Source organism: Balaenoptera physalus (assembly GCF_965194825.1).
Source record: "Balaenoptera physalus genome assembly, chromosome: 1".
In the NCBI taxonomy this organism is placed as follows: Eukaryota; Metazoa; Chordata; class Mammalia; order Artiodactyla; family Balaenopteridae; genus Balaenoptera; species Balaenoptera physalus.
In genome coordinates this window covers 168029382-168057014 of record NC_138882.1, presented here as the reverse complement: position 1 = coordinate 168057014, position 27633 = coordinate 168029382, and the positions used below count along the sequence as shown (strand labels likewise).

General features: G+C 39.0%; 1 protein-coding gene and 1 long non-coding RNA gene across 9 annotated transcripts in view; one reads left to right on the top strand and one right to left on the bottom strand.

Annotated features, from left to right (window-relative positions):
• The window catches only part of LOC309639294, a 25515-nt gene extending 21501 nt beyond the window's left edge, over nucleotides 1-4014 (bottom strand). The window contains exon 1 of the long non-coding RNA XR_014251576.1: nucleotides 1303-4014. This is a non-coding gene — a long non-coding RNA (uncharacterized lncRNA). The remainder of the gene's footprint in view (nucleotides 1-1302) is intronic.
• ZMYM4 (zinc finger MYM-type containing 4) overlaps nucleotides 1-27633 on the top strand; it is a 171128-nt gene that overhangs the window by 27356 nt on the left and 116139 nt on the right. The gene's annotated exons all lie outside the window — the stretch shown is intronic.

Sequence of the window (27633 nt, the reverse complement as noted above, 5' to 3'; positions counted from 1 at the left end):
GAAACTAACACAACATTGTAAAGCAATTATACTCCAATAAAGATGTTAAAAAAATAAAAGAAGGTATTCAAAAAAGAAAAAAATAAAAGAACGAGTCTCTTGAGGACAACATATAGTTAGATCATGTGTTTTTATCAGTTCTGCCAATCTCTGTTTTATTGGAGAATTTAAGACGTTACATTAAGAGTAATTGATGATAAGGAGGGACTTCTGTCGTTTTGCTAATTTTTTCTACATGCCTTGTAGCTTTTTTATTTCTCATTCTCTGAATTAGTTTTCTTTTGTGTTTAGTTGATTTTATTTTGTAGTGACATGTTTAAATTTCTTTCTCATTGTGTTTTGTTTATATTTTAGAGCTATTTTCTTTGTGGTTACCATGGGGATTACATTTAACATTCTAAAGTTATAACATACTAATTTGAATTTATACCAGCTTAACTTCAATAATATAGAAAAACTGTGTTTCTCTATAGCTTCAGCTTCACGCTTTTTGGTTACTGATGTTACAGAATAACATCTTTATACATGTGTGCCTAAAAACATAAAGTAAGAATTTAAAAAATTGCATCAGTCTCTTAAATTATGTAGAAAATTAACTTTGGAGTTATAAACCAAAGTTATAATAATCCTAGCTTTTATAATTGCCCGTGTATTTATCTTTACGAAGATCTTTTTTTTTTATATGGCTCTGAATTACTTTCCGTTGTCTTTTCATTTCATTCTGCCTGACTTCCTTCAGCAGTATGAACTTTCTCAGGTTTTATGTATCTGGTAATGTCTTAATTTCTCCTTGAAGGAGAGTTTTACCGAATATAATATTCTTGGTTGTCTGCTTTTTCTTTTCTTTTTTTCTTTAAAAATATTTATTTATTTGGCTGCTCTGGGTCTTAGTTGCAGCATGCAGGCTCTTTGTTGTGGTGTGTGGGATCTTTTAGTTGCAGCATGTGAACTCTTAGTTGTGGCATGTGGGATCTAGTTCCCTGACCAGGGATTGAACCTGGGCCGCCTGCATTGGGAGCATGGAGTCTTAGCCACTGGACCACAAGGGAAGTCCCTGCCTTTTCTTTTAACATTTTGAATATATTAGCTTGCTAGCTTCTGGCTTCCAATGTTTCTGATGGGAAATCTGCTTATATACTTATTGAGGATACTTCGTACGTGGTGAGTCACTTGTGTCTTGCTGCTTTCAAGATTTTCTCTTTGTCTTTGACTGTCCAAAGTGTCTTTATGTGGCTCTATTTGAGTTTATCTTTACGGTGTTTGTAGAGCTTCTTGGAAGTTTATGTTCATGCCTTTCATCACATTTGGGGAAGTTTTCAGTTACTAATTTTTCAAATACTCTGCCCCTTTTCTCTCTCTTCTCCTTCTGGGACTCCCACAAGGTGTATGTTGGTCCACTGGTTTATGTCCCACAGATACCTTACTCTGTTCATTTTTTTTCTGTCATTTTTCTTTCTCTTCCTCAGACTTGATAATTTCCATTGTTTTGTCTTCAAGCTTGATTATTCTTTCTTCTGCCTGCTTAAAGCTGTCTTTGAATCCTTCTAGTGAATTTTTCATTTTAGATATTGAACTTTTTGTCTCCATAATTTCTTTTCAGTTTCTTTATAGGCTTTGCATCTCTTTATTGATGTTTGTATTTTCTTTATATATCGTTTTGTTGACTTTTTCCATATCGTCCTTTAGTTTTTTGAGCATCTTTTTTGTTTTTTTTGTTTTTTTGGCTGCGCCATGCTACATATGGGATGTTAGCTCCCCGACCAGGGATCAAACCCATGCCCCCGGCATTGGGAGTGCGGAGTCTTAACCACTGGACCCTCGAAGCATCTTTAAGACAGTTGTTTAGTGTCTTTCCTTAGTAGATCCACCATCAGGTCTTTTACAGGCATAGGTTGTTAGTTTATAGTTTTCCTTTGTATGGGTTATACTTTCCTGTTATTTGTTTTTGTTTTGTTTTGTTTTAGTGGAAAACTGGACTTGTGAATCTAATAGTATGGTAACTCTGGAAATCGCATTCTCCTCCTTCCCCAGAATTATCTGGTTTTTGTTTTTGGTGTTGGTTTTGTTTTTTGATGTTGTAGTCTGCCTTTGGGCTTAGGATCAGCCTGAGGTGTAAACTTAAGTTCTTCTCAGGTGTTTTCTCAGTCCATGCCTTACCCTGGACATGCATTGTGGCTTTCTTTTTTTTTTATAAGTTTATTTATTTAATTTATTTATTTGGTTGTGTTGGGTCTTTGTTGCTGTGCATGGGCTTTCTCTAGTTGCAGTGAGTGGGGGCTACTCTTCGTTGTGGTGCGCGGGCTTCTCACTGTGGTGGCTTCTTTTGTTGTGGAGCACGGGCTCTAGAGCGCAGGCTTCAGTAGTTGTGGCTCGCGGCCTCTAGAGTGCAGCCTCAGTAGTTGTGGCGCATGGGCTTAGTTGCTCTGCAGCATGTGGGATCTTCCCGGACCAGGGCTCGAACCCGTGTCCCCTGCATTGGCAGGCAGATTCTCAACCACTGCGCCACCAGGGAAGCCCCAGCATAGTCTTTTTTAAAACCAATTAACTAATTAATTAATTTATTTATTTTTGGCTGCATTGGGTCTTCGTTGCTGTGCGCAGGCTTTCTCTGAATGCAGTGAGTGGGGCCTACTCTTCGTTGTGGTGCATGGGCTTCTCTTGTTGTGGAGCATGGGCTCTAGGCTCGTGGGCTTCAGTAGCTGTGGCTCAAAGGCTCTATAGTGCAGGCTCAGTAGTTGTGGCGTATGGGCTTAGTTGCTCCGCAGCTTGTGGGATCTTCCCAGACCAGGGCTCAAACCTGTGTCTCCTGCATTGGCAGGCAGATTTTTAACCACTTTGCCACCAGGGAAGCCCCAATGTCATAGTCTTTAATGTCTGGCTTTCAAAGGGGATAAAGAAAAAAGAAAAGGAGGAGGAGGGCACTGGCTGTTAAGTGAAGAGAGTTGTAGCAGTGGGGTAGGTGCAACAAAAATGGCCACCTGCCACTTTGTCTTTATATCTGTGACTAGAAGCTGCAATGTGGAATCAGACCACAGATTCTTAATATTTTAGGATACAGTCATTTTTGCCCACCTTGGCTCTCACAAGCTGCTCCCACAAGAAGGTGTGTGCAGCTGCCTGCCATGTAGTTGGAGGTGGAGGATGGGTAGCTATTAATCTGCTAAGAAAAGAAATTGATGAAAAATTTCCTTCCAAGTCCTTCCCCTGGAAGTTGCAAGCTTTCTATAGCTTCTTATCAGACAGACTCTCTCTGTGTAGTTGTTGTCTAGCTGGGGAGATAGAATCTTGGTGCTTTCTTAGTTTTCCATCTTCTCAGATTCTCAATGTTTACATTAAAAAAAATTGAGATATAAATGACATTAAATTGTTTTCAGATGTACAACACGATTTGGTATTTATTTATATATATTGAAAAATGATATCACGCTAAGTCTAGTTAACATCAATTCATACAAGTTTTTAACATTTCATTTTTCAGGTATTTGTTGCTGGTATACAAAAATAAGATTAGATCTGTGTATTTTTATCTTCTTAACTTGGGATCTTGCTAAATCATTAATTGTAGAAGGATTTTGGTGGTTTCTTAGGATTGACCGTGGACGTGGTTATATTGTCTGAATTAAGATGGTTTTGGGGAATGCTGTGGAGGTCCACTGGTTAGGACTTGGCGCTTTAGCTGCCAGCCCCCACCCCCCACCAAAAAAGATGGTTTTAATTTTTCTGTACTGTTTACTTTGCCTTTCCTTTGTTTTCCTTGCAACATCATGCTGGCTAGATCTTTCAGTACAATCTGAATGGAGGTGGTGAGAATGGACATTTAGATATTCCCACACATATTACGATAGTTGTAGGATGTTCATAGATTTCGTCTCTCAGGTTTACAAGTCCCTTTTCTTTTTTTAACATCTTTATCGGAGTATAATTGCTTTACAGTGGTGTGTTAGTTTCTGCTGTATAACAAAGTGAATCAGCTATACATATACATATACCCTCATATCTGCTCCCTTTTGCGTCTCCCTCCCACCCTCCCTATCCCACCCGTCTAGGTGGTCACAAAGCACCGAGCTGACCTCCCTGTGCTATGTGGCTGCTTCCCACTAGCTATCTGTTTTACATTTGGTAGTGTATTTATGTCCTTGCCACTCTCTCACTTCGTCCCAGCTTACCCTTCCCCCTCCCCATGTCCTCAAGACCATTCTCTATGTCTGCGTCTTTATTCCTGTCCTGTCCCTAGGTTCTTCAGAACCTTTTTTTTTTCTTTTTTTAGATTCCCTATATATGTGATAGTATACAGTATTTGCTTTTCTCTTTCTGACTGACTTCACTCTGTGTGACAGTCTCTAGGTCCATCCACCTCACTACAAATAACTCAGTTTCGTTTCTTTTGTGGCTGAGTAATATTCTATTTATATATGTGCCACATCTCTTTACCCATTCATCTGTTGATGGACATTTAGGTTGCTTCCATGTCCTGGCTATTGTAAATAGAGCTGCAGTGAACATTGTAGTACATGATTGTTTTTGAATTATGGTTTTTTCAGGGTATATGCCCAGTAGTGGGATTGCTGGGTCCTATGATAGTTCTATGTTTAGTTTTATAAGGAATCTCCATACTGTTCTCCATAGTGGCTGTATCAGTTTACATTCCCACCAACAGTGCAAGAGGGTTCTCTTTTCTCCACACCCTCTCCAGCATTTATTGTTTGTAGATTTTTTGATGATGGCCATTCTGACTGGTGTGAGGTGATACCTCATTATAGTTTTTTTAAAAAATATTTATTTATTTATTTATTTGGCTGTGTTGGATCTTCGTTTCTGTGCGAGGGCTTTCTCCAGTTGCGGCAAGCGGGGGCCACCTTCATCGCGGTGCGCGGGCGTCTCACCATCGCGGCCTCTCCTATTGCAGAGCATGGGCTCCAGACGTGCAGGCTCAGTAGCTGTGGCTCACGGGCCCAGTTGCTCCGCGGCATATGGGATCCTCCCAGACCAGGGCTCGAACCCGTGTCCCCTGCACTGGCAGGCAGATTCTCAACCACTGTGCCACCAGGGAAGCCCCTCATTATAGTTTTGATTTGCATTTCTCTAATGATTAGTGATGTTGAGCATCCTTTCATGTGTTGACAATCTGTATATCTTCTTTGGAGAAATGTCTGTTTAGCTCTTCTGCCCATTTTTGGATTGGGTTGTTTGTTTTTCTGATATTGAGCTGCATGAGCTGCTTGTAAATTTTGGAGATTAATCCTTTGTCAGTTGCTTCATTTGCAAATATTTTCTCCCATTCTGAGGGTTGTCTTTTCGTCTTGTTTATGGTTTCCTTTGTTGTGCAAAAGCTTTTCAGTTTCATTAGGTCCCATTTGTTTATTTTGGTTTTTATTTCCATTTCTCTAGGAGGTGGGTCAGAAAGGATCTTGCTGTGATTTATGTCATTGAGTGTTCTGCCTGTGTTTTCCTCTAAGAGTTTGATAGTGTCTGGCCTTAGATTTAGGTCTTTAATCCATGTTGAGTTTATTTTTGTGTATGGTGTTAGGGAGTGTTCTAATTTCATTCTTTTACATGTAACTGTCCGGTTTTCCCAGCACCACTTATTGAAGAGGCTGTCTTTTCTCCATTGTATATTTTTGTCTTCTTTGTCAAAGATAAGGTGACCATATATGCGTGGGTTTATCTTTGGGCTTTTTATCCTGTTGCATTGATCTATGTATCTGTTTTTGTGCTGGTACCATACTGTCTTGTAGGATAGTTTGAAGTCACGGAGCCTGATTCCTCCAGCTCCGTTTTTCTTTCTCAAGGTTGCTTTGGCTATTCGGGGTCTTTTATATTTCTGTACAAATTGTGAAATTTTTTGTTCTAGTTCTGTGAAAAATGCCATTGGTAGTTTGACAGGGATTGCATTGAATCTGTAGATTGCTTTGGGTAGTATAGTCATTTTCACAATGTTGATCCTTTCAATACAAGAACATGGTATGTCTCTCCATCTGTTTGTTATCATCTTTAATTTCTTTCATCAGTGTCTTATAGTTTTCTGCATACAGGTCTTTTGTCTCCTTAGGTCGGTTTATTCCTAGGTATTTTATTCTTTTTGTTGCAGTGGTAAATGGGAGTGTTTCCTTAATTTGTCTTTCAGATTTTTCATCATTAGCGTATAGGAGTATAAGAGATTTCTGTGCATTAATTTTGTATCCTGCTTCTTTACCAAATTCATTGATTAGTTTTGGTAGTTTTCTGGTAGCATCTTTAGGATTCTCTATGTATAGTATCATGTCATCTGCAAACACTGACAGTTTTACTTCTTCTTTTCTGATTTGGATTCCTTTTATTTCTTTTTTTTTCTGATTGCTGTGGCCCAAACTTGCAAAATTATGTTGAATAATAGTGGTGAGAGTGGGCAACCTTGTCTTGTTCCTGATCTTAGAGGAAATGGTTTCAGTTTTTCACCACTGAGAACGATGTTGGCTGTGGGTTTGTCATATATGGCCTTTATTATGTTGAGGTAAGTTCCCTCTACGCCTACTTTCTGGAGGGTTCTTATCATTAATGGGTATTGAATTCTGTCAATATCTTTTGCTGCATTTATTGAAATGATCATATGGTTTTCTTCAATTTGTTAATATGGTATATCACATTGATTGATTTGCATATATTGAAGAATCCTTGCATTCCTGGGATAAACCCCACTTGATCATGGTGTATGATCCTTTTAATGTGCTGTTGGATTCTGTTCGCTAGTATTTTGCTGAGGATTTTTACATTTATGTTCATCAGTGATATTGGTCTGTAGTTTTCTTTTTTTGTGACATCTTTGTCTTGTTTTGGTATTAGGGTGATGGTGGCCTCGTAGAATGAGTTTGGGAGTTTTCCTCCCTCTGCTATATTTTGGAAGAATTTGAGAAGAATAGGTGGTACCTGTTTTCTGACTGTTTTATAGAACTTGCCTGTGAAGCCATCTGGTCCTGGGCTTTTGTTTGTTGGAAGATTTTTTTTTAATTAATAAATTAAGTAAGTAATTTTTGGCTGTGTTGGGTCTTCGTTTCTGTGCGAGGGCTTTCTCTGGTTGCGGCGAGCGGGGACCACTCTTTATCGCCGTGCGTGGGCCTCTCATTGTCGCAGCCTCTCTTGTTGCGGAGCACAGGCTCCAGACGTGCAGGCTCAGTAGTTGTGGCGCACGGGCTTAGTTGCTCCGCGGCATGTGGGATCTTCCCAGACCAGGGCTCGAACCCGTGTCCCCCGCATTGGCAGGCAGATTCTCAACCACTGCGCCACCAGGGACGCCCCCTGTTGGAAGATTTTTAATCACAGTTTCAATTTCAGTGCTTGTGATTGTTCTGTTTATATTTTCTATTTCTTCCTCGTTCAGTCTTGGAAGGTTGTGCTTTTCTAAGAATTTGTCCATTTCTTCCAGGTTGTCCATTTTATTGGCATGTAGTTGCTTGTAGTAATATGTCATGATGCTTTGTATTTCTGCAGTGTCAGTTGTTACTTCTCCTTTTTCATTTCTAATTTTATTGATTTGAGTCTTCTCCCTTTCTTTCTTGATGAGTCTGGCTAATGGTTTATCAGTTTTGTTTATCTTTTCAAAGAACCAGCTTTTAGTTTTATTGATCTTTGCTATTGTTTCCTACATTTCTTTTTTATTTATTTCTGATCTGATCTTTATGATTTATTTCCTTCTGCTAACGTTGGCGTTTTTTTGTTCTTCTTTCTCTAATTGTTTTAGGTGTAAGGTTAGGTTTATTTAAGATGTTTCTTGTTTCTTGAGGTAGGATTGTATTGCTCTAAACTTCCCTCTTAAAACTGCTTTTGCTGCATCCCATAGGTTTTGGGTTGTCGTGTTTTAATTGTCATTTGTTTCTAGGGTTTTTTTGATTTCCTCTTTGATTTCTTCAGTGATCTCTTGGTTATTTAGTAGTGTATTGTTTAGCCTCCGTGTGTTTGTATTTTTTACAGATTTTTTCCTGTAATTGATATCTAGTCTTATAGCGTTGTATTTGGAAAAGATATTTGATATGATTTCAGTTTTCTTAAATTTACCAAGGCTTGATTTGTGGCCCAAGATATGATCTATCCTGGAGAATGTTCCATGAGCACTTGAGAATAAAGTGTATTCTGTTGTATTTGGATGGAATGTCCTATAAATATCAGTTAAGTCCATCTTGTTTAATGTATCGTTTAAAGCTTATGTTTCCTTATTTATTTTCATTTTGGATGATCTGTCCATTGGTGAAAGTGTGGTGTTAAAGTCCCCTACTATGATTGTGTTACTGTCGATTTCCCCCTTCATGGCTGTTAGCATTTGCCTTATGTATTGACGTGCTCCTATGTTGGCTGCATAAATATTTACAATTGTTATATCTTCTTCTTGGATTGATCCCTTTATCATTATGTAGTGTCTTTCTTTGTCTCTTGTAATAGTCTTTAAAGTCTATTTTGTATGATATGAGAATTGCTACTCCAGCTTTCTTTTGATTTCCATTTGCATGGAATATCTTTTTCTATCCCCTCACTTTCAGTTTGTATGTGTCCCTAGGTCTGAAGTGGGTCTCTTGTAGACAGCATATATATGGGTCTTGTTTTTGTATCCATTCAGCCAGTCTGTGTCTTTTGGTTGGAGCATTTAATCCATTTACATTTAAGGTAACTATCGATATGTATGTTCCTATTAACATTTTCTTAATTGTTCTGGGTTTGTTGTTATAAGTCTTTCCTTTCTCTTGTGTTTCCTGTGTAGAGAAGTTCCTTAACATTTGTTGTAAAGCTGGTTTGGTGGTGTTGAATTCTCTTAGCTTTTCCTTGTCTGTAAAGGTTTTAATTTCTCCGTCCAATCTGAATGACATCCTTGCTGGGTAGAGTAATGTTGGTTGTAGGTTTTTCCCTTTCATCACTTTAAATATGTCCTGACACTCTTGGCTTGCAGAGTTTCTGCTAAAGATCAGCTGTTAACCTTATGGGGATTCCCTTGTATGTTAATTGTTGCTTTTCCTTTGCTGCTTTTAATATTTCTTCTTTGTATTTAATTTTTGATAGTTTGATTAATATGTGTCTTGGTGTGTTTCTCCTTGGATTTATCCTGTATGGGACTCTGTACGCTTCCTGGACTTGATTGACTATTTCCGTTCCCATATTAGGGAAGTTTTGAAGGATAATCTCTTCACATATTTTCTCAGTCCCTTTTTCTTTTCTCATTTTCTTCTGGGACCCCTATAATTCGAATGTTGGTGCATTTAATGTTGTCCCAGAAGTCTCTGAGATTGTCCTCAATTCTTTTCATTCTTTTTTCTTAATTCTGCTCTGCGGAAGTTATTTCCACTGTTTTATTTTCCAGGTCACTTATCTGTTCTTCTGCCTCAGTTATTCTGCTATTGATTCCTTCTGTAGGATTTTTAATTTCATGTATTGTTGTTAATCATTGTTTGTTTGCTCCTTAGTACTTGTAAGTCCTTGTTAAACATTTCTTTTATTTTTTCTTTTCTATTTCGAAGATTTTGGATCCTCTTTACTATCATTGCTCTGAATTCTTTTTCAGGTAGACTTCTTATTTCCTCCTCATTTGTTTGGTCAGGTGGGTTTTTACCTTGCTCCTTCATCTGCTGCGTATTTTTCTTTCTTCTCATTTTGCTTAACTTACTGTGTTTGGGGTCTCCTTTTCGTAGACTGCAGGTTCGTCATTACTTTTGTTTTTGGAGTCTGCTCCCAGTGGGTAAGGTTGGTTCAATGGGTTGTGTAGGCTTCCTGGTGGAGGGGACTGGTGCTATTGTTCTGGGGAATGAGGCTGAACCTTGTCTTTCTGGTGGGCAGGACCACGTTCGGTGATGTGTTTTGGGTGTCTGTGAACTTATTATTATTTTAGGCAGCCTCTCTGCTAATGGGTGGGGTTGTGTTCCTGTCTTCCTAGTTGTTTGGCATAGGGTGTCCAACACTGTAGCTTGCTGGTCGTTGAGTGGAGCTGGGTCTTAGTGTTGAGATGGAGATCTCTGGGAGAGCTTTCACCATTTGGTATTACATGGGGCTGGAGGTCTCTGGTGGACCGATGTCCTGAACTCGGCCCTTCCACCTCAGAGGGTCAGACCTGACACCCGGCCAGAGCACGAAGACCCTGTCAGCTACATGGCTCAGAAGAAAAGGGAGGAAAAAAAAAGGGAAGAAAGAAAGATATAAAGTTAAAAAATAAAGTTATTAAAATAAAAGATTATTAAAAGTAAAAAATAAAAAAGAAAGAAAGAAGAGAGCAACAAAACCAAAAAACAAATCCATCAATTATAGCAAGCGCTGAAAACTATACCAAAAAAAAAAAAAAAAAAAGAGCCCTAGGACAAATGGTAATAGTAAAGCTATGCAGACAAAATCACACAAGCATATACATACATACTCACAAAAAGAGAAAAAGGAAAAGATACATTGAAAAAAAAGGAAGAGAGCAAGCAAATCAGTAAACAAACTACCAAAGATAATAAGCTCTAAATATTAAACTAAACTTAATATAAAGCCAGAAACAAATTAGATGCAGAAAGCAGACCCCAAGTATACAGTTGCTCCCAAAGTCCAGCGCCTCAATTTTGGGATGATTTGTTGTCTATTCAGGTATTCCACAGATGCAGGGTACACCAAGTTGATCGTGGAGATTTAATCCGCTGCTCCTGAGGCTGTTGGGAGAAATTCCCCTTTCTCTTCTTTGTTCGCACAGCTCCTGGGGTTCAGGTTTGGATTTCACCCTGCCTCTGCATGTAGGTTGCTCTCTGGTGTCTGTTCTTCACCCAGACAGGAGGGGGTTAAAGGAGTGGCGGATTAGGGGGCTCTAGCTCACTCATGCCGGGGGGAGGGTGGGGTACGGAATGCGGGGCGAACCTGAGGTGGCAAGATGCCGGCGTGATGTTGCAACAGCCTGAGTCGTGCCGTGTGTTCTCCCAGGGACGTTGTCCCTGGATCACGGGACCCTGGCAGTGGTGGGCTGCACAGGCTCCCGGGAGGGGAGGTGTGGATAGTGACCTGTGCTTGCACACAGGCTTCTTGGTGGCTGCAGGAGCAGCTTTAGCGTTTCATGCCTGTCTCTTGGGTACGCGCTGATAGCCGTGGCTCGCACCTGTCTCTGGAGCTCGTTTAGGCAGTGCTCTGAATCCCTTCTCCTCGTGCACCCCAAAACAACGGTCTTTCGCCTCTTAGGTAGGTCCAGACTTTTTCCCGGACTCTCTCCTGGCTAGCTGTGGCACAGTAGCCCCCTTCAGGCTGTGTTCATGCAGCCATCCCCAGTCCTCTCCCTGGAATCTGACCTCCGAAGCCTGAGCCTCAGCTCCCAACTCCCACCTGTCTCGGCTGGTGAGCAGAGAAGCCTCTCCGACTGGTGAGTGCTCGTTGGTACTGATCCTCTGTGTGGGAATCTCTCCGCTTTGCCCACTGCACCCGTGTTGCTGCGCTCTCCTCTGTGGCTCCGAAGCTTCCCCCTGCCATCTCTGCCCGTGAAGGGGCTTCCTAGTGTGTGGAAACTTTTCCTCCTTCACAGCTCCCTCCCAGAGGGGCAGGTCCCATCCCTGTTCTTTTGTCTCTGTTTTTCCTTTTTTCTTTTGCCCTACCCAGCTACTTGGGTGTTTCTTGCCTTTTTGGGAAGTCTGAAGTCTTCTGCCAGTGTTCAGTAGCTGTTCTGTAGGAGTTGTTCCACATGTAGATGTAGTTTTGACGTATTTGTGGGGAGGAAGGTGATCTCCACGTCTTATTCCTCCGCCATTTTGAAGGCGACTCCTAGGAAGTCCTTCTATTATTTGTTTGCTGAGGGTGTTTTGTTTTTACATAATGGAGTTAAACTTTGTGAAATGCTTTTTCTGAATGTGTTGCAGAGATTATATAGTTTCTTCTATTTGAGTCTGTTCATTTGGTTTTTAAATGTTAAACTAACCTTGCATTCCTGTTGTCATCTGTGTATGATAATGATGGATGATACTTTTTATATGTTGCTGATTAGGTTTGTAATATTTTGATGAGAATTTTTGTATATATGTTCATGTGGAATATTGATTAGCAGTTTTATTTTCTTGTACTGTTTTTGTCTGGTTTGGGTATCAGAGTAATGTAGGCCTTATGAATTGCGTTTGGGACTATGCCTTCCTCCTAATTTTTGAATAAGCTTGGGTGAGATTACTGTTATATCTTTTTTAAATCCTTGATTAAAAAAAATTATTTATGCTGCTCTGGGTCTTAGTTGCACCATTCAGGATCTTTAGTTGTGGCATGTGAACTCATAGCTGCGGCATGTTGGGACCTAGTTCCCTGACCAAGGATTGAACCTGCATTGGGAGTGCAGAGTCTTAACCACTGGACCACCAGGGAAGTCCCCAAATGTTTGATATTTTTGTCAGTAAATTCATATGGGCCTGGAATTTTCTTTATGAGAAGTTCACTTATTCATTTGAGTTTTAAAGCAGGTACAGGAATTTCTAGTTTTTCTTGTTTTATTTTTGGTGACTTGTGTGTCTTGAGAAGTTTCTCCATTTCTTCTTAAGTAGTTCAGTTTATTGGTGTAAAATTATTCATAAAATTCCCTTATTCTTTTAATGACTGTTTTACAGACTATGTGTAGTTATGTCTCTTCTTTGATATTTATTGTTGATTTGTGTCTTCTTTATTTTTTCTTTGATGAGTCTAGCTAGGTGTTTTCAATTATATTGATATTTTGAAAGAAAGAACTTTTGATTTCACTAATTTTTTTTTAGTTTTACATTTTATGTTTAATTGATTTTTGTTCATATCTTCATTATTTCCTTTTCACTGCCTTTGGGTTTATTTTGCTTTCTATTCCTAGCTGCTTGATTTGACACCCTTTTAAAAAATACAAAGGAATTTAAAACTAAACATCTCTAAGTGCTGCTGTAAATACGTTCCAAAACTTAGTTTTGTTTTCATAATCATTTAGCTCTAAATATTACATTATTTTCTTTGTGATTTTAAAAAATTTGACATATGCATTATTATAAGCATATTTAGTGTATAAATATTGGTGTTATTATTTGTTAGCTATATGTAATATGCTGGAAGTCAATGAATGTACCGTCTTTTATTTTTATTGATGCTTTTTTTTTTTTAAAGATCTCACTATTCTTTTTTTTAAATTTAATTAATTAATTAATTAATTAATTTTTGGCTGTGTTAGGTCTTCGTTTCTGTGCGAGGGCTTTCTCTAGTTGCAGCAAGCGGGGGCCGCTCTTCATCGCGGTGCACGGGCCTCTCACTATCGTGGTCTCTCTTGTTGTGGAGCACAGGCTCCAGACGCGCAGGCTCTGTAGTTGTGGCTCACGGGCCTAGTTGCTCCACGGCATGTGGGATCTTCCCAGACCAGGGCTCGAACCCGTGTCCCCTGCATTAGCAGGCAGATTCTCAACCACTGCGCCACCAGGGAAGCCCTATTGATGCTTTTTTTATGGTACAGCATGTGTATATCTTGGTGCTTGTTCTAGGTACACTTAAAAAAGGAGTATATAGTACAGTTGCTTGGTGTTTCATAAATATCAATTAGGTCTAGTTTTTTGATGGAGTCATTAACACTTTTTGTGTCTTTAGTTGTTTTTTGTGTGTGTGTGTGTCTCCTTGTTCTAAAACTACTGACACCTAAAATCTACAATCATAGTTGGAGATTTTGTTTATCACTTAAGTTATACTTTTTGCTTCATGTATTTTTTTAAATTAATTTATTTTTGGCTGTGTTGGGTCTTTGTTACTGTGCGTGGGCTTTCTCTACTTGTGGTGAGCAGGGGCTACCCTTCGTTATTTTGTGGTGGCTTCTCTTGTTGCAGAAGACAGGCTCTAGGCATGCGGGCTTCAGTAGTTGTGGCTCATGGGCACTAGAGCACAGGCTCAGTAGTTGTGGCTCGTGGGCTCTAGAGCGCAGGCTCAGTAGTTGTGGTGCACAGGCTTAGTTGCTCCACAGCATGTGGGATCTTCCCTGACCACGGCTCGAACCCATATCCCCTGCACTGGCAAGCGGATTGTTTTTTTTTTTGTTTTTTTTTTGTTTTTTAACATCTAGCATTTGGAAAACACTTATTTATTTATTTATTGCTTGCTTGCTTGCTGTGTTGGGTCTTCATTTCTGTGCAAGGGCTTTCTCCAGTTGCGGCAAGCAGGGGCCACTCTTCATCGCAGTGCACGGGCCTCTCACCATCGCGGCCTCTCCCGTTGCGGAGCACAGGCTCCAGACGCGCAGGCTCAGCAATTGTGGCTTACGGGCCCAGCTGCTCCGCGGCATGCGGGATCCTCCCAGACCAGGGCTCGAACCCACGTCGCCTGCATTGGCAGGCAGATTCTCAACCACTGCACCGCCAGGGAAGCCCTGGCAAGCGGATTCTTAACCACTGCACCCCCAGGGAAGTCCCTGCTTCGTGTATTTTTTTTTTTTAATTAATTAATTTATTTATTGTTTATTTTTATGGCTGTGTTGGGTCTTCATTTCTGTGTGAGCGCTTTCTCTAGTTGTGGCAAGCGGGGACCACTCTTCATCGCGGTGCGCAGGCCTCTCACTGTTGCAGCCTCTCTTGTTGCGGAGCACAGGCTCCAGACGCGCAGGCTCAGTAATTGCGGCTCACGGGCCCAGCTGCTCCGCGGCATGTGGGATCTTCGCAGACCAGGGCTCGAACCCGTGTCCCCTGCATTGGCAGGCAGATTCTCAACCACTGCGCCACCAGGGAAGCCACATGTATTTTTAAGTTGTGTTAATTAGTTGCCAACACTTTTAGAATTATATCTTGTTGATGATCATTATTAAATGACTGTTTTTGTAATACTCTTTCTATTGAAGTTTTCTTTATCTGACGTTAATATAGTTAAATCAGGTTTGTTATGCTTAGTATCTGAATGGCATGTGTTCCCCTCTTTCCTTTTACTTTCAGTGTATTTGTGTCTTTATGTTTAAAATGTGTTTCTTGTAATACCATATAGTTGTGTCTTACTCTTCTCTTGTGTGACACTTCTTAATTGTTGCATTTATTTCTTTTAGAGGTAATGTAATTATTTTTATAGTTAGGTTTAAGTTTTCTATCTTGAAATCTGTTTTTTATTTATCCATTTATTCTTCATTACTCCCTTGTAGTTGTGTTACGTCTCTTTTATTGTTCCATTTTGAGTTTTTAGGTGTTCATCTTTGTGTCATTTTTCTTTTTAGAGGTTTCCCTAGAAATTGCAACATACATCTTTTCAGTTAACATCTTTAAAAATTACTTTACTTGGTAATTCCCTGGCTGTCCAATGGTTAGGACTCGGCGCTTTCACTGCCGTGCCTGGGTTCAATCCCTGGTTGTGGAACTAAGATCCCACAAGCTGTGGGGTGCAGCCAAAAAAAAAAATATATATATATATATATATTTTTGTTTGTTTGTTTGTTTTCTTTTTTTATTGGTTGTTTCAGTAAGCTTTACTCTTTGGGTGTACTTTTGGAAATTTAGCTTATTTCTTTGATGCAGATTGAAAGTGTATATTTTCCATAGGTTATAAGAGTAGCTTTATCTTTTCATTATTTAGTCAATAAACATATTCATTATTTAAATTGTATCAGGTGCTGTCTTAGGCTTATCTTATAAGGAAAGGATAAGTTTGTTTGAATTTTATTTTATTTTTATATACAGCAGATTCTTATTAGTTACCTATTTTATAGAGATTAGTGTATATATGTCAATTTTAATCTCCCAATTCACTCTCCCCAACCCCCCCACCCCCGCTTTCCCCCCTTGGTGTCCATATGTTTGTTCTCTACATCTGTGTCTCCATTTCTGCCTTGCAGACTGGTTCATCTGTACCATTTTTGTAGATTCCACATATATGCGTTAATGTATGATATCTATTTTTCTCTTTCTGACTTACTTCACTCTGTATGACAGTCTCTAGGTCCGTCCATGGCTCTACAAATGACCCAATTTCGTTCCTTTTTATGGCTGAGAAATATTCCATTGTATTAGATGTACCACTGCTTCTTTATCCATCAGTCTGTCGATGGGCATTTAGGTTGCTTCCATTACCTGGCTATTGTAAATAGTGCTGCAGTGAACATTGGGGTGCACGTCTCATTTGAATTATGGTTTTCTCTGGGTATATGCCCAGTAGTGGGATTGCTGGGTCATATGGTAATTCTGTTTTTAGTTTTTTAAGGAACCTCCATACTGTTCTTCATAGTGGCTGTATCAATTTACATTCCCACCAACTGTGTAAGAGGGTTCTCTTTCTTCACACCCTCTCCAGCATTTGTTGTTTGTAGATTTTCTGATGATGCCCATTCTAACTGGTGTGTGATGATACCTCACTGTAGTTTTGATTTGCATTTTTCTAATAATTAGTGATGTTGAGCAGCTTTTTATGTGCCTCTTGGCCATCTGTATGTCTTCTTTGGAGAAATGTCTATTTAGGTTTTCTGCCCATTTTTTAATTGGGTTGTTTGTTTTTTAATATTGAGCTGCATGAGCTGTTTATATATTTTGGAGATTAATCCTTTGTCCGTTGATGCGTTTGCAAATATTTTCTCCCATTCTGAGGGTTGTTTTTTCATCTTGTTTATAGTTTCCTTTGCTGTGCAAAAGCTTTACAGTTTCATTAGGTCCTATTTGTTTATTTTTGTTTTTATTTCCATTACTCTAGGAGGTGGCTCAAAAAAGATCTTATGTGATTCATGTCAAAGCATGTTCTTTCTATGTTTTCCTCTAAGAGCTTTATAGTGTCTGGTCTTACATTTAGGTCTTTAATTCATATTGAGTTTATTTTTGTGTATGGTGTTAGAGAGTGGTCTAATTTCATTCTTTTACATGTAGCTGTCCAGTTTTCCCAGCACCATTTATTGAAGAGGTTGTCTTTTCTCCATTGTATATTCTTGCTTCCTTTATCAAAAATAAGGTGACCATGTGTGTGTGGGTTTATCTCTCGGCTTTCTATCCTGTTCCATTGATCTATATTTCTGTTTTTTTGCCAGTACCATACTGTCTTGATTACTGTAGCTTTCTAGTATAGTCTGAAGTCCGGGAGCCTGATTCCTCCAGCTCCATTTTTCTTTCTCAAGATTGCTTTGGCTATTCAGGGTCCTTTGTGTTTCCATACAAATTGTGAAATTTTTTGTTCTAGTTCTGTGAAAAACGCCGTTGGTAGTTTGATGGGGATTGCATTGAATCTGTAGATTGCTTTGAGTAGTATAGTCATTTTCACAATATTGATTCTTTCAAGAACATGATTTATCTCACTCTGTGTCATCTTTGATTTCTTTCATCAGTGTCTTATAGTTTTCTGAGTACAGGTCTTTCACCTCCTTAGGTAGGTTTATTCCTAGGTATTTTATTCTTTTTGTTGCAGTGGTGAATGGCATTGTTTCCTTAATTTTTCTGTTCTTTCGTTGTTAGTGTGTATGAATGCAAAAGATTTCTGTGCATTAATTTTGCATCCTGCTGCTTTACCACATTCATTGATTAGCTGTAGTAGTTTTCTGGTGGCATCTTTAGGATTCTCTATGTATAGTATCATGTCATCTGCAAACAGTGACAGTTTTACTTCTTCTTTTCCAATTTGGATTCCTTTCATTTATTTTTCTTCTCTGACTGTAGTGGCTAGGACTTGCAGAACTATGTTGAATAATAGTGGTGAGAGTGAACATCCTTGTCTTGTTCCTGATCTTAGAGGAGATGCTTTCAGTTTTTCACCATTGGTAATGATGTTTGCTGTGGGTTTGTCGTATATGGCCTTTATTATGTTGAGGTAGGTTCCCTCTTTGCCCGTTTCTGGATAGAGTTTATCATAAATGTGTGTTGAATTTGGTCAAAAGCTTTTTCTGCATCTATTGAGGTGATCATATGGTTTTTATTCTTCAATTTGTTATTATGGTGTCTTACATTGATTGATTTGCGTATATTGAAGAATCTTTGCATCCCTGGGATAAATCCCACTTGAACATGGTGTATGATCCTTTTAATGTGTTGTTGCATTATGTTTGCTAGTATTTTGTTGAGGATTTTTGCATCTATATTCATCAGTGTTGTTGTCTGTAATTTTCTGTTTTTTGTAGTATCTCTGTCCGGTTTTGGTATCAGGATGATGGAAGCCTCGTAGAGTGAGTTTGGGATGTTCCTTCGTCAGCAGTTTTTTGGAGGAGTTTGAGAAGGATGGGTGTTAGCTCTTCTAAATGTTTTATAGAATTCACCTGTGAAGCCATCTGGTCCTGGACTTTTGTTTGTTGGAAGATTTTTACTCACAGTTTAAGCTTCATACTTGTGATTGGTCTGTTCATATTTTCTATTTCTTCCTCGTTCAGTCTTGGAAGGTTATACCTTGCTAAGAATTTGTCCATTTCTTCCAGGTTGTCCATTTTATTGGCATAGAGTTGGTTGTAGTAGTTTCTTATGATGCTTTGTACGGTGTCCGTTGTAACTTCTCCTTTTTCATTTATAATTTTACTGATTTGAGTTCTCTCCCTCTTTCTCTCGGTGAGTCTGGCTAAAGGTTTATCAATTTTGTTTATCTTCTCAAAGAACCAGCTTTTAGTTTTATTGGTCTTTGCTATTTCCTTTGTTTCTGTTTCATTTACGTGTGCTCTGATCTTAATGATTTCTTTCCTTCTACTAACTTTGGGTTTTCTTTGTTCTTCTTTCTCTACCTCCTTTAGGTGTAAGGTTAGATTGATTGAGATTTTTCTTGTTTCTTGAGCTAGGATTGTATTGCTATAAACTTGCCTCTTAGAACTGTTTTTGCTGCATCCCATAGGCTTTGGATCATCGTGTGTTCGTTTTCACTTGTCTCTAGGTATTGTATGATTTTCTCTTTGATTTCTTCAGTGATCTGTTGGTTATTTAGTAACGTATTGTTTAGCCTTCATGTGTTTGTGTTTTTTACGTTATTTTCCCTCTAGTTTATTTCTAATCTCATAGCGTTGTGCTCGCAAAAGATGCTTGATATGATTTCAGTTTTCTAAAATTTACCAAGGCTTGATTTGTGACCCAAGATGTGATATATCCTGGAGATTGTTCCATGTGCATTTGAGAAGAAAGTGTAATCTGCTGTTATGGGATGGAAAGTCCTGTGAATATCAGTTAAATCTATCTGGTATTGTGTCATTTAAGGCTTGTGTTTTGGGCTTCCCTGGTGGCGCAGTGGTTAAGAATCCACCTGCCAATGCAGGGGACATGGGTTCAAGCCCTGGCCCGGGAAGATCCCACGTGCCGTGGAGCAACTAAGCCCGTGAGCCACAACTACTGAGCCTGCGCTCTAGAGCCCGTGAGCCACAACTACTGAGCCCACGTGCCTAGAGCTCATGCTCCACAACAAGAGGAGCCACCATAATGAGAAGCTTGCGCACCACAATGATGTGTAGCCCCCACTCACCACGAATAAAGCCCATGTGCAGCAACGAAGACCCAACACAGCCAAAAATAAATAATTTAAAAATAAAGCTTGTTTTTCCTTCTTAATTTTCTGCTTGGATGATCTGTCCATTGGTGTAATTGAGGTGTTAAAGTCTCCCAGTATTGTTGTGTTGCTGTCGATTTCCTGTTTTATAGTTGTTTGCATTTGCCTTATGTATTGAAGTGCTTCTATGTTGGGTGCATATATATTTATAATAGTTATATCTTGTTCTTGGATTGATCCCTTGTTCATTGTGTAGTGTCCTTCCTTGTCTCTTGTAACATTCTTTATTTTAAAGTCTATTTTATTGGATATGAGTTTTGTTACTCGAGCTTTCTTTCGATTTCCATTTGCATGGGTTATCTTTTTCCATTCCCTCACTTTCAGTCTGTATGTGTCCCTGGGTCTTAAGTGGGTCTCTTGCAGACAGCATATATATGGGTCTTGTATTTGTATCCATTCAGTGAGCCTGTGTCTTTTGGTTGTAGCACTTATTCACATTTAAGGTGATTATTGATATGTATGTTTCTATTACTGTTTTCTTAATTGTTTTGGGTTTGTTTTTGTAGGTCCTTTTCTTCTGTTGTGTTTCCCACTTAGGGAAGTTGCTTTAGCATTTGTTGTACAGCTATTTTGGTGGTGCCTAATTCTCTTAGCTTTTACTTCTTTGTAAAGCTTTTGATTTCTCCCTATAATCTGAATGAGAACCTTGTCGGGTAGAGTAATCTTGTTTGTAGGTTTTTCCCTTTCATCACTTTAAATATATCATGCCACTCCCTTCTGGCCTGTAGAGTTTCTGCTGCGAAATCAGCTGTTAACCTTATGGGAGTTCACTTGTATGTTATTTGTTGTTTTTCCCTTGTTGCTTTGAATAATTTTTCTTTGTCTTTAATGTTTTTTAAAATTAATTAATTTATTTATGGCTGCATTGGGTCTGTGTTGCTGCATGCGGGCTTTTTCTAGTTGCGGCGAGCAGGGGCTACTCTTTGTTGTGGAACGCGGGCGTCTCATTGTGGTGGCTTGTCTCGTTGCAGAGCTCAGGCTTCAGGTGTGCAGGCTTCAGTAGTTGTCGCACGTGGGCTCAGTGGTTGTAGCTTGTAGTCTCTAGAGTGCAGGCTGAGTAGTTGTGGCGCACGGTCTTAGTCGCTCTGTGGCATGTGGGATATTCCTGGACCACGGCTCGAACCTGTGTCCCCTGCATTGGCAGGCGGATTCTTAACCACTGTGCCACGAGGGAAGACCTATTTTTAATTTCTTGAGGAATCTCCATACTGTTTTACATAGTACCTGCACCAGTTTATGTTGTCACCAACAGTACATAAGGGTTCCCTTTTTTCAACATTCTCACAAGAAGTTGTTATTTCTTGTCTTTTTATTAAGAGCCATCCTAACAGGTTTGTGGTTTTGATATGTATTTCCCTGATGATTAGTGATTTTTAGCTCATTTTTCTGTACCTGTTCATCATCTGTATGTCTTTGGAAAAATATTTGTTTAGATCCTCTGCCCATTATTTAATTGGAATGTTTTCTTTATTCCTATTGGGTTGTATGAGTTTTTGGTATACTTTGGATATTAATCTCGTCAGATATATGATCTGCAAATATTTTCTCCTGTGTGTTGCCCTTTCATTTGGTCGATGGTTTCCTTTGGTGTGCAGAAGGTTTTTAGTTTGATGTAAACCCACCTTTTTTTTTTTTTCTTTCTTTGCCTTTTATTTTTGGTGTTAAATCCGAAAAATCATCTGCAAGATTGATGTCAAGGAGCTTACTGTCTGTTTTTCTAGGAACTTTATGGTTTCAGTTCTTACATTCATGTCTTTAACGATTTTGAGTTACTTTTTGTGAATGGTGTAAGATAGTGGTCCAGTTTCATTCTTTTGCATGTGGCTGTACAGTTTAATATGATTCTTTAGAGTCCTTGTGATTATTTGTTGTAAATTTTGAGAGAGGGCAATTCATTGTGAGAGAATGGGGTGGGGGTTAGATAGCAGCTGTCTGCTGTTATGATTAAGCTTTACACTTTGAGATCTCAGAATACATTGTGTTGTTTTTTTGTGTGTGGGGGGGATAGGTATTTATTTATTTATTTGTTTGACTGCATTGGGTCTTCGTTGCTTCATGCAGGCTTTCTCTAGTTGTGGTGAGTAGGGGCTACTCTTCATCCCGGTGTGCGGGCTTCTCATTGCAGTGGCTTCTCTTGTTGCAGAGCACACCCTAGGCTTGCAGGATTCAGTTGTTGCAGCACACGGGCTCAGTAGTTGTGGCATGTGGTCCCTAGACTGCGCGGGCTTCAGTAGTTGCGGAGCGTGGGCTCAGTAGTTGCGGCACATGGGCTTAGTTGCTCCGTGGCATGTGGGATCTTCCTGGACCAGGGATTGAACCCGTGTCTCCTGCGTTGGTAGGCAGATTTTTAACCACTGTGCCACCAGTGAAGTCCCACATTACGTTCTAATTTATTGATTTTTCAAGTAATACTATTTGTGAACTGTACTTAAGTGGCATACTCATAGTTTAAGTATCTTTTGGTTAGTTTTGAATCATTTTATCTTATTACAAAAGCATTTAGTCATTTTAGACAGTTTGAAAAATTTTAAAAAGATATAAAAATAAAAATCTTTTGTAATTTCACGACTCAGTATATTTATTTATGATTATGTATAAGCTTATCTTGCATGTGTATGTGTATTTTATTTTAGAAATGAACAAATGCTAAAATTTCTTTTTTTGGATTTGGTGTATATTTGTATGAATTTTGAACACAGACATAGATTCCTGTAACCAACACTACAAACAAGATTCCTAACAATTCTCTCACTCCAAAAAACTCTACCATGATATTTTTTTTATAGTCCTATTATCTGTTCCTGCTTAACCACTGGCAACCACCGTTTTGTTTTCTGTCAGTATAATTTTGTCTTTTGGAGACTTGTGAATGGTGAACTGAAACAGAATGTTAACATTTTGAGACTGGCTTCTTAGAATCCATGTTTCATCACTTCAAGTGAAATTTAGATACCACCATATAGGTTGTTTTATCCTTACCGTTTTTTGTTGTTGTTGTCGTATTTCATATACATACCTAATTCCTATTGTATATTATAATTTTTATATTCAGATGTCAAACATATGTTAAAAAACTCAAGGGTAGAAGATTGGTCTGTGTTTATAGTTATTCAGATAGTTACTAGTTTCTGTTGCTCTTTCTTCATTCCTGATATTCTGAATTTCTTTTTGATTTCATTTCACTTGGGTCAAGAAACTTTCTTAACACTTCTTTTAGAGCAGGTCCACTGATAGTGAATGCTTTTAGTTTTCCTCATCAAAGAATATCCTTATGTCACCTTTATTCGAAAAGGTATATTCATTGTATATAGATTTATGAGTTAATAGTTCTTTTTTCTTAGCACTTTAAAAATAGTTTCCTTTTTTTTTTAGCATCCAAGATTTCTGATGAGAAATATGCAGTGATAAGTAAAGTGTTGTTTTTCTCTGCCTGTTTTTGAGATGTCTTTCTTTGTTTTTAGTTTTCAGCAGTTTAATTATGAGTGTCTTAATGTGAATATCTTTAGATTTATCCTGTTTGGGGTTTGCTTATCTTAAATCTGCAGATATATATGTGTTTTTTCAAGCTTGTGAAGTTTTCAGCCATTATTTCTTCAAGTATTTTTTCTGCACTCCAGGTTTTCTTTTCTTCTGGACTTCTGATTACATGAATGTTGTATTGTGATATGGCTCACAGATTTCTGAGGCACCATTCTTTTTTAACCCCCCCAATCTTTTTTTCTCTTTTTTTTTAAGATTAGGTGATTCTGTTAAATCTATTTTCATGACTCCTTCCTCTCCATCTCTGTTTTGCTAATGAGCCCATGAATGAGGGTTTGTTTTAGTTTTATTCATTATGCATTTTTTTATTGTGGTAAAGTATACATAACAAAATTTACTATTTCACCCATTTTTAAGTGTAGAATTAATTGGCGTTAATAACGTTCACATTGATGTGTAAACCCTATCCATCTTCAGAGCTATTCCATTATCACAAACTGAAACCCTTTACCCATTAAATAATGACTATCCCGTTACCCCCTTGCCCCTCCCCCCAGCCCCTGGTAACCACTCAGTGAGTTCTTACTTTGGTTTTTTCATTTTTCAGTTTTAAAATTTTAATCTGTTTTTTCATTATATCTTCTGTTTCCTTGTTGAGACATTGGTCTCTCTGTTAGTTTTTCTGTCAAGTTGTTTCAGAGTTTTAAATCTTTCTGTTTTCTCTCAGTGTGTGTCCCATCATAGTAGTATATTCAGATCTACCTTATTTGTGTGTGTGTTTCTATGGTGTTAAAATATACATAACATTTGCCATTTTAATCATTTTTAAGTTCAGTGGCAATAAGTATATTCAGAATATTAGGCAAACATCTTCTCCATCCATCTCCAGAACTTTCTACCTCATTCTTTGTAAAGTCTGTATAGAATTCCATAGTATAATGTGTATTAATATATAACTTAATCATTTCCCTGCATAGGGACTTTTTAATAATTTTTCATAGTTGAAAATAATGTGGCAAAAATGTCTTATCCTGCCTGTCTTTAAAAATAAGCTTTTATCTGTTATTTTGTTCCCAGGGACAGTTCTGGAAGTTAGGATATTTGTAAAGGGTGTGTGTGTGTGTGTGTGTGTGTGTGCGTGTGTTGGCTAAGATAAAGATCTTTATTGTGTTTTCAGTTGTTGCCATTTTGTTTTTAAAAAATTATATTAGGCCACTTCAGCGGGGTTTGCTCTGTGGCCGCAGGCAGACTGGCCTGCATAGGTCTGGTCCCTCACGTCTGTGCTTCCTGGCTCTGAGGCGGTCAATGGGACGGAGCGCTGCGGAGCAGGAGGTGGTGCCCGTCGGGGGGCTGGGGCAGCACGAGAGCCCGCCGAGAGGCTTGGGTATGGCGGGCCCCAGACCTGAGGCCTGCCCCGCAGGGAGCAACCTGGTTGCGGGCTATGGGGACTGAGTGGGGCTGCTGCCGCCATGAGCTATGAGCCCCGTGCTTCCACCACCGCCGCCTCGGCCCCTCGCGAAGCGCTGGGCAGCTCGGGAACACAGCCTTAGAGCAGCTCTGCTCGGTCCTCAAAGTGTTGTTAATAACAGTACTTGTAGTGGAAGGTACTGCTGTGGCCAAAAGACCCAAGATGGACAAAATATTGGAATTAAGCACATTCCTGCAACCCAGTGTGGGATTTGGGTTCGAACCAGCAATGGAGGTCATTTTACTTCACCAAAGTATCCTGACTCATATCCACCAGACAAAGAATATATCTACATTTTGGAAGCTGCTCCATGTCAGAAAACAGAGTTGACCTTTGATGAACATTATTATTATAGAACCATCATTTGAAAGTCAGTTTGATCACTTGGAAGTTCAAGATGGGCCGTTTGGTTTCTCTCCACTTGTAGATCGTTACTGTGGTGTGAAAAGCCCTCCATTAATTAGATCACCAGGGAGATTCATGTGGATTAAGTTCAGTTCTGATGAAGAACTTGAAGGACTGGGATTTCCATCAAAATATTCGTTTATTCCAGATCCAGACTTTACTTATCTAGGAGATTGCCAGTTTGAGCTGTCAGAAGCTGACGGAATAGTACGTTCTAGTCAGGTAGAACAAGAGGAAAAAAACAAAACCGGGCCAAAGAGTTGATTGCATACGGATGATTAAAGCTACTCCAAAAGCTAAGTTGACATGGAAGGTGGATCAAGGGACTTCCATGGTGGCACAGTGGTTAAGAATCCACCTACCAATGCAGGGGACATGTGTTGGAGCCCTGGTCTGGGAAGATCCCACATGCTGCAGAGCAACTAAGCCCATGCACCACAGCTACCGAGCCTGCATTCTAGAGCCCGCAAACCACAACTACTGAGCCCGCATGCTCTAGGGCCCATGAGCCACAACTGCTGAGCCCATGTGCCGCAAGTACTGAAGCCCGCACGCCTAGAGCCTGTGCTCCACAAGAGAAGCCAGAGAAGCCACTGCAATAAGAAGCCCGCGCACTGCAACGAAGAGTAGCCCCCGCTCGCTGCAACTAGAGAAAACCCACACGCACCAATGAAGACCCCACGCAGCCAAAAATAAATAAATAAATAAATAAATTTATTTAAAAAAAGAGTTATATTCAAAGTGTATATATTTTAATTGTGTACATAATATAACTTATTTGGGCTTACAATTTTATTTTATGTTTATCAGAGTGACACATGATTATTTAAAATTTTGAATATTATGTAAGTGCTTATAATTGAGATTATATATATCAATTTTTCTATATACACACCTATGTAATTTATGCATACATACAGTTATTATATATTCTTGGTTTAAAGAGATATGTTTCAGGTGTATGTATGTCCTTTCAAAAAGGGAGCAGCTAATCTTTAAATAATTCTAAAACAGCATTTATAGAATTTCATTAGTTAAGAGTTTTACAGACAAATGATTGAGTTCATCCAGTTTCTCTAGCTAGGAAATTTTATATAGATTGTCTTTTCCTCACTTTTGGAAAGAGAGAGCACATATAGACATATCTCAGAGATATTGTGTGTTCAGTTCCAGATCATTGTAATAAATCGAATATATCAATAAAGCAACTCACATGAATTTTCGGTTTCCTAGTGCATATGAAAGTTATATTTATACTGTATTATAGTCTATTGTGTGCAATAGCATTGTATCTGAAAAAACAATATGCATACCTTAATTTTAAAATACTGTATTGCTTAAAAATGCCAACCATTATCTGAGCATTCAGCAAATCATATTCTTTCTGGTGGAAGGGCCTCCTGCCTTGATGTTGATGGCTGCTGACTGAATAGGGTGGTGATTGCTGAAGATTGTGGCAACTGTGGCAATTTCTTAAAATAAGACAGCAGTTAAGTTTGCTGCATGAATTGACCCTTCCTTTCACAAACGATTTCTCTCTAGCATGTAATGCTGTTTGATAGCATTTTACCCATAGTAAAATTTCAATATTGGAGTCGTTCCTCTCAAATCCTATCACTACTTTATCAACTAAGTTTATATGATGTTCTAAGTCCTTTGTTGTTATTTCAACAGTCTTCACAGCATCTTCACCAGGAGTAGATTTCTTCTCAAGAAACCACTCTTTTGCTCATCCCGAAGGAGTGACTCCTTGTTGGTTATAATTTCATCATGAGATTGCAGAAATTCAATCACATTGTCAGGGTCCAATTCTAATTCTGTTTCCCTTGCTGTTTCTACCACATCTGCAATTCCTTCCTCCACCAAAGTCTTAAACCCTTCAAGTCATCCATGAAGGTTGAAATCAACTTCCTCCAAACTCCTGTTAATGTTGATATTTTGACCTCTTTCCATGAATCATGAATGTTCTTAATGACATCTGGAATGGTGAATCCTTTCCAGAAGGCTTCCAGTTGGCTTTGCCCAGATCCAGCAGAGGAAATCACTGTCTATTGCAGCTATAGTCTTACGAAATGTATTTCTTAAGTAATAAGACTTGAAAGCCACAGTGACCTCTTGATCCATGGGCTGCAGAATGAATGTTGTGTTAGCAGACACAAAACAACATTAATCTCCATTGGAGCTCTTGAGTGACCAGATGCATTGTCAGTGAGCAGTAATATTTTGAAAGGAATTTTTTTTTTCTGAGCAGTAGGTCTCGACAGTGGGCTTAAAATAGTCAGTAAACCATCTTTTCAACAGATGTGCTGTCATCTAGGCTTTGTTGTTGTATTTGTAGAGCACAGGCAGAGTAGATTTAGCATAATTCTTAAGGGCCCTTGGATTTTCAGAATGGTAAGTGAGCTCTGGCTTCAACTTCAAGTCACCAGCTACATTAGCCCCTACACGAGTCAGCCTATCCTTTGAAACTTTGAAGCCAGGCATTGACTTCTCTAATTATGAAAGTCCTGGATAGCATATTATTCCAGTAGAAGGCTGTTTCATCTACCTTGAAAATCTGCTGTTTAGTGTAACCAACTTCATTAATTATCTTAGATCTTCTGGATAACTTTCTGCAGCTTCTACATCAGTACTTGCTGCTTCACCTTGTCCTTTGGTGTTATGGAGATGACTTCTTTCCTTAAACCCCATGAACCAACCTCTGCCAGCTTCAGTCTTTTTTCTGTGGCTTTCTCACCTCTCTCAGCCTTCATAGAACTGAAGATAGAGTTAGAGCCTTGCTCTGGATTAGGCTTTGGCTTAAGGGAGTGTTGTGGCTGCTTTGATCTTCTCTCCAGACCACTAAAACTTTCTCTGTATCAGTAATAAGGCTCTTC